The sequence below is a fragment of the Silurus aristotelis genome, assembly GCF_946808225.1.
Source record: "Silurus aristotelis genome assembly, chromosome: 29".
NCBI lineage: Eukaryota > Metazoa > Chordata > Actinopteri > Siluriformes > Siluridae > Silurus > Silurus aristotelis.
Window position 1 is genome coordinate 6,080,250 of NC_139602.1, and position 7,500 is coordinate 6,087,749.

The 7,500-nt window shown below is 38.2% G+C and overlaps 2 protein-coding genes and 1 pseudogene across 3 annotated transcripts in view; all 3 read left to right on the forward strand.

The window, feature by feature from the left end:
- Positions 1 to 34, forward strand: part of LOC310722613 (uncharacterized protein) — a 3,046-nt gene extending 3,012 nt beyond the window's left edge. Inside the window, exon 6 of the mRNA XM_083535198.1 lies at positions 1 to 34. This exon is cut by the window's left edge and continues 1,169 nt beyond it. The gene's annotated coding sequence lies outside the window, so the exon portion shown is untranslated.
- The window catches only part of LOC310722600 (uncharacterized protein), a 1,041,764-nt gene that overhangs the window by 1,002,482 nt on the left and 31,782 nt on the right, over positions 1 to 7,500 (forward strand). The gene's annotated exons all lie outside the window — the stretch shown is intronic.
- Positions 1 to 7,500, forward strand: part of LOC310722616 (tripartite motif-containing protein 16-like) — a 15,218-nt pseudogene that overhangs the window by 3,959 nt on the left and 3,759 nt on the right. The window lies entirely within an intron of this gene.

The following is a 7,500-nucleotide window of genomic DNA, read 5'->3' on the forward strand; positions in this document are numbered from 1 at the left end:
CGATTCATTGACAAAAATAAAACATTTTTTAAAACATTCTGACTTTGCAGTATTGTCTTACATCTACCTAAAACTTTTGCACAATGCCGTATATTTATTGTTTCTGTAAACATAAAAAAAAATAACCTTCGTCGTCATCGAAATTCACAGACACCTGGTAATACAAGTACCCACAATGCAATGTGTCTGCATCCAAGTCTAATGTCTAATGCATCGCTCTAGTCATGTCAATAGTCCCTCTTATCTGATGTGCTTATCAATATTTCAAAATCTCTCCAAACGTTTAAAGCATAAAGGAAATACTTCTAAAATAAGTTTCCCACAATCTCATTTATTCCCAGGTGAGATTTTACCTGATTGTACTTTAGCTGTAAAATGGGTGTTGGGTTTTTTTCTGAAAGGTTGAACAATATTGATGGTTTAAGAATGGTTAAAAATGTTAAAGTTTTGAGCTCATATAAAAAAGTCGGTGTGTCACGATGTGGAGATAAAAAGATGAATGAGTTCATCAGTGCATGTAATGTAATGAACATGTTCACTGTGAGGTGACGTAGTGAATTCCAAACCCCAAAACCATCCATACGTCAGTTCATTTTGTAAATTAAAGAAAAGCCCAAATAATAATGAATTATAATTTACTGTGTTGGGATCCAGAGTCAGATCAAAGAAATCTATACACATGAACAATAGGAACATTAGATATTAATCACAGGATATATTTATGTTAGTGTGTGTGTGTGTGTGTGTGTGTGTGTGTGTGTGTGTGTGTGTGTGTGTGTGGTAGTTAAAGCTAGTCTCTACTCTTTGGTTCTGAGAGGAAAATCTGAACGTTCTCACCTGTGGAGACAGAAATAAAATGATTTGATTTAAAACCCAAAACAAATCAGACATTTGAGCCAACTAGAGGGCAGAGTTTCTCAGCTCTAAAACAAACCCATTCCCATCAGCAGTTCATCTTTAACTGTGCAGTGATTTGGTGCTCAGGAATGAAAACCACCACCTCGACTTCACTCTCTCACAGCTTTAAAACTCCTCTCAGATTAACAGGTGTTACAACCCGCAATATTTTGTGGGTTGTATTGTAGTTGTATGCAGTGTGTAGTTGTGTGCAGGTGCCATGCCAAGACTCCAGTCCAGGTTTTTCATGCATTCAAGTTAACTAAAGCCACACCCGCTTCCCTTCTGATGACATCAGCAGGAGGCGACCTATAAAGTCAAGGGGAAGCTGCGAGGGGGAACAGCTGATCTGTGACTGGAGAGTGCATAGTAGGAGGTGGAGTAGATTCCTGAAATGATCCGGAAATGGAGGGTGTAATGTTTGCAGCGGCTGAAGGCGGAAATGGAAATAATGAGTGAAGTGTAGTAGAAAAACGAAAAAGAAAGAAAAGTAGTGCATCTGAAACCGATAGTGAAAATGGATCTCATCTGACAAGAAGAAGGAAAGAAGAGTATAAGTTAGTAATGAAACTTGTAAACGGATCTTTCAATGTCATAAACCCGCTAAAGCTATCCAAAGCAATAAAGGAAGTGATAGGACTGGTTGAAAGTGTGAAGAAGATGGTAGATTGCTATTATATTGTAAGGACAGTATGCAACAAAAAAGGGCTGTAGGAGTTAAGTCGATTATGGATCAGAGTGATTTGTTCAATTCAAGAAGAAAAGAAGTGGGTTAGAGGGGTAATAACAGGGATTTCTACAGAGGTTACAGTTGAAAAGATTAAGAAAGGTCTTACGGGAGCGGCAGTGATTGATGTAAAAAGGCTATAATACAATAAAGACAATGAAAAACAGTCTCACAGTGATGTTTTATTTTGATGAGGAAAAACTGCCAAGTAAAGTCATGTTGGGGTATTTGAGTTTTTCAGTAAGACTCCAAATACCCCCACCTCTAAGATGTTTTAAACGGCAAACTGCGATGTGCGAGATGTGGTGGAGAACATGAATATGGAAAATGCGGGCAAGAAGTTAAACCCAAGTGTTGTAATTATGTAGGGGATCACAGTGCGGGATATGGAGGATGCAGGGTGAGGAAACATGCAGCTCAAGTACAAAGTGTTGGAATTCAGGAAGGATTGTCATATTCTGTGGCTATAAAAAAAAGTAGGACAGAATTTGGAGTCAGGAGGAAAAAGTAAAGAAATCATTCAACAAAAGACAGAAATGGCAAAGGAAAGTACAAAAGAGAAAGTTGGGATTAAGGACAATGTTGCATTTGTTACTTTTATGGCTGAAGTAGTGTAAGAAAAAATTATGAGGATAACGAAGATCGTAATGAAGAAGTTTATAACAGCGTAGCAGTGACAAAATACATGAAGCACTTTGGGTTCATCGGAGTCCGAAAGAACCCAGAGCAAACTCTGCCCAGATATTTTATATTGTTCTTCCCTTTGAAGTATAGACCGGAGTTATCCTTTAAATGTAAATTAGATGTAGGACATGCATGTGGGGACAAAAGGCTGGGGGATACCACTCTCAGGGCAGAGGTCAGCAGGTGGTAATCACTGGTATTCACACCTTTACTGGCACCGGCCTCCCAGCAGGTCAGGATGCATGGTCTCAGAGACCTTTTGGTTAGAGATAGTTCTTGATGGCTTGCTGCCTCTCCCAGACTGATTCAATTAAGTCTATGATTAAGATTGATACAACTGAAATTCTACATCAAACTACATAACTACTTTTTATCCATTTTAAGCCGTTTTGAGGATGAGCTGAATTTGATATAGCGTGGGGTGGAATCTGGATTGAGGCAGTCTGTAATTCTTACAGTCCCCCCTTTGATGCTTTTTAGGCACACCTGTTTCATCCAATTGATCAAACATATTAGACATATCTCTATAAAATATTTGGCTATATGTAAAATTTAAACTGGGTTTGGAATAGAGGCCTTCAGGAACCATCATAACCAATAGAGGCATCTTTACCATGAACAATGAATAATCTGACATCTTAACACAAAATTAATATCATGGAACATAATATGATATCATAAAAATAGTAAAATTACATACACAAACAGTAAAGTCTTTCATAAACGATGGGAATGTCCTATAGTAAACATAGAACTGTCTGAAATCTGACATCTTAACATGGAACACATACAACATAATATTTGGCCAATAATGAGGAATATAACATACATACAGTGATCTTAAAAGTTAAATTTAAACCAAATTAAACCGGAATAGGAAAAATAAAATTCTGGGATATTTTTTATCAAACTAATTGCTCTTTTGGTTCGAATGATGTCTGTTGATATGGTCTCGTCTTCACCGAACCAGCAGGAAGTGCTGGTTGTAGCTCTGCATATTCTTGCATTATTCTCGTCACTGGAAAGGACAATGCTACCATCCGTTCAGCCATTTTTGTTTGGTGATTCTGAAAAACTCAGGGAAACAGAAAGAATTGCCCCCCTCCCCTTTTCACACATAAAAGTTCTCAGTGTATCTGGAGTTTCCTCTGAAAACACTGGGCACATTAACAATAAATAAACATTGAATGCGATGACAGCCCATTACCAAAGCATCACTTAAGTTGAAGGTGCAGGACCTCTAAATGCTGTGGGAGAAGCATTACATGTTAAAATTCAGCAGTTAACTCTACTCTTTACTGCGGCATTGTTGGTGTTACTTATGGTAGAAATAACCCATACAATTCCACCTTGAGAGATTGGTTCAACATAGTTAAGACACACACACATTGAATAATCTAATGACTAAACAATTGTTCTATTAGCTCAGCGGTTTCTATCGACATACAAACTTAGACCTTTCCTCTTATCTTAGCTTGTCAGCAGTCACTTTAAAACATGGCTAATAGGACAAAACTTAGCTAGATCATTATCAAATTGTAGTTTAAATCTCCAACATAAGATTACTGATTATGGTTAACATTTACAGCTCTGAAAGGCCTAAATGCTACAATTCTACCCCAAATCCAGTCTTATGCGACAATCTTTAACTACTTTGGTGTAAATGTATTACAGTGCATTAACAACTACAGCATCACAAAGCCTGCAATAGTCGAAATGAATACACAACAGTAAAAACTTTAGCTATATTAGCCTAAATGCACTTGAGCACATTAACAACTGTTCAACACCAGCTAAATTCACACTAGTCTACGTTAATCTATGTTCGCTACACGTGTAACTTATAGCATATGTTTCCATAAGAACAACTGCAAGGACTGTCATTTTAACAATATAAGCTTAATTTCGAAGTTACTTTAAACTAAATACTACTTGGACATCACAGAAATCTTTGTCAGGACCGAAATGCATAAAATGCAGTAAGTCGTTAACCAAGGCAACATTAGCAAACCGAGTTTTTACTCTTAGGGGACAGCTAACCATTTTACTACAGACCCCATAGCCTTATTGAATACTGCTGTGAGTTCACATAAAGTTTCTTTCAGATGCACAGTTACCTGATCTGGGTTATCAGAATGCATATTTCTGCGTCGAAGGAAATAGGGTGGTGGACGTCCCTTTCCTAAAGACCAGCATTTGTGGACTATGTGGCCAATCTTGTGGCAAAAGGAACAAAATTTACTTTGCTTATGATGCAACTTCAATTGCTCACATTCTTCCGCGGTCTTAAAATCTGGATTCTCAACACCTAGTGCCGATACAGGATGAGACGTCTTTGAACTAGAATTACTACTGTAAAACTGTATCATCTTAGTAATAATGTCACTGTATTCAGATAAATGTGTCATATGCATTGCTATAGCAGAGTGGGTGAGGGGATTACACTTCTTAATCAAGGCAGATTTGAATCTGACATCATTCTGAGTAATATCAGGAATGCCACTGAAAGTTTTAAAGGCATCAAATAATCGCTCAGAAAATACCACTGGGTGCTCCCCTTTTCGCATGTGAATGTCAGCTATTCTATCCCAGTTCACTGACATCAGCCCTAACACTTCAAGCAGTGCCTGTTTCCTCTCAAACTTATTTGCATTTCTGTCCTTTACTTTCTGAGTTCCAGACAAGCTGTCAGGCAAACAAAGGGTTAACAAAACGCATGTGTCACCATCCGTACATTTGTAAATGTCGGCATATCGTTCCAGATTTTTCAGAAAATCTAAGGGATCCGTTTTACAGGATCAAATTTCCCAATATTCTTAATCACAGTTTCTAGTTCATTGGGGCTAAACCCTCTGACCAGAGTAGAGACCATTGGCTCCTCCCCCCTTTCATTAGCTCTTACAGTCGTAGTTACATGAATTGGTGCTACTGGAAATCTAACTGTATAGTCAGAGCTTTCACTATTGACATCTACCAACCTTTTACTGGGATTTTCCTCAATTCTGCCATTCTTTATCAGAAACTGACAGGCAGCATTAGATTCCTCCAAATCATTAAACAAGGATTCAACAGATGCTTTCAGCATACTGTTGTTAGTTTTCAGGAATGCGATCTCTTTCTGCATTCTGTCCTTTTCTTCTTTCCATATAGTTTCACTGACTTGGTAATTTTTTGTATAAACGTCTCCGATACTGACTCTAGAATGAAGCTGCTTATTTTCAGCCTCAAGCTCATCTAGCTTCCTCCTGGTTACTTTATATGAGGCAAAAACTCCCTGTAGGGCATTTGAAATTTTTCCTTGTTTGTTCCTAGGCATCTTAGGATAAGTTTCAAACTTAGAAACAGCCCATTCATAAGGCTTATCAACAACCTTCTCTATTCCATCAAACATCCCTTGTGAGCCGTGTTTAGCGATGTACTTAATAATCAGCTCTTCCATTTCCAAAATACTCCAAAGTTACAACTACCCGTTATGTAGATACTTTAAGATACCTGTTAGTCTATTTATTCACCGTAACAATAGTTGTTAAACGTCAGCAATATAACACAAACAGTTATAAATGCAACATTGTCACAATACAAGACAAAACCACACTATGTGTTTAAAACAGTGTCACAGTCCGTCGGACAAAACTGTTATTACCGCATTTTTCCCAACTACACGTTATATAGTTGCCTAAAAATAGCCGTGAGTCTAGAGATAGTTCTTGATGGCTTGCTGCCTCTCCCAGACTGATTCAATTAAGTCTATGATTAAGATTGATACAACTGAAATTCTACATCAAACTACATAACTACTTTTTATCCATTTTAAGCCGTTTTGAGGATGAGCTGAATTTGATATAACGTGGGGTGGAATCTGGATTGAGGCAGTCTGTAATTCTTACACGTCCCTAAATCCCTCAAGTTAGCAGTTATTAAGCCCCTCATTAAAAAACCTAATCTGGATCCAAACACGCTATCGAATTACAGACCTATTTCAAATCTCCCATTTATGTCTAAGATTTTAGAAAAGATTGTCGCTGCCCAGTTATGATCCCACTTGCAAGAGAACAATATCTTTGAAGAGTTTCAGTCAGGTTTTAGGCCCCATCATAGCACAGAAACTGCCCTAGTTAAAATCACTAATGACCTGTTCTTAGCTTCAGACCAAGGCTTCATCTCGCTGTTAGTTTTTCTAGATCTTAGTGCTGCATTTGACACTCATCATGATCTCCTCCTCGATCGCCTACAGAAATACATCGGCATTCAGGGACAGGCATTAAGCTGGTTTAAATCCTACCTGTCCTATCGTTACCATTTCGTAGATTTAAATGGAGAGCTATCCAGGCTAATGCTAGTAAATTATAGCGCGCCACAAGGGTCAGTTCTAGGACCCCTGCTTTTCACCATATACAGTACATGCTTCCGTTGGGAAATATTATTAGAAGGCATGGAATTAGCTTCCATTGTTATGCTGATGATACCCAGCTATATATCTCATCTTAACCAGGCGATACAGGTCAATTAGCTCGCATAACTGAGTGTGTTAAGGAAATAAGAGATTGGATGACCCATAACTTTCTGCTATTAAATTCTGATAAGACGGAGATTTTGCTCATCGGCCCAAAAACTAGTACACAGAAGCTCCAGCATCTCAGCCTGCATTTAGACAGATGTTCTGTAACTACTAGTTCAATGGTGAAAGACCTGGGAGTTATTTTAGACAGCAACTTATCTCTTAAAAATCATATCAACCAAGTTACAAAAACAGCCTTCTTTCACCTTAGAAAGATTTCTAAGCTAAAGAACATGTTATCTATATCTGATGCAGAGAAGCTCGTCCATGCATTCATGACCTCCAGAATAGACTATTGTAATGCATTACTAGGTGGATGTCCTGCATCATTAATAAACAAGCTTCAGTTAGTTCAGAATGCGGCAGCAAGAGTTCTTACTAGGTCAAGAAAATACGATCACATAACCCCAATCTTATCGTCCCTGCACTGGCTTCCTGTTAAGTTTCGAATAGACTTCAAACTACTGCTACTCACTTATAAAGCACTGAATGGTTTGGCTCCCATGTATCTCTCCAGTCTTTTAACACGCTAAAATCCGTCACGCTCTCTGAGATCTCTGGACTCTGGAAAAGTCTTCCTGACAGTGTTCGGGGCTCAGACACACTCACCCAGTTTAAGTGTAGATTAAAAACA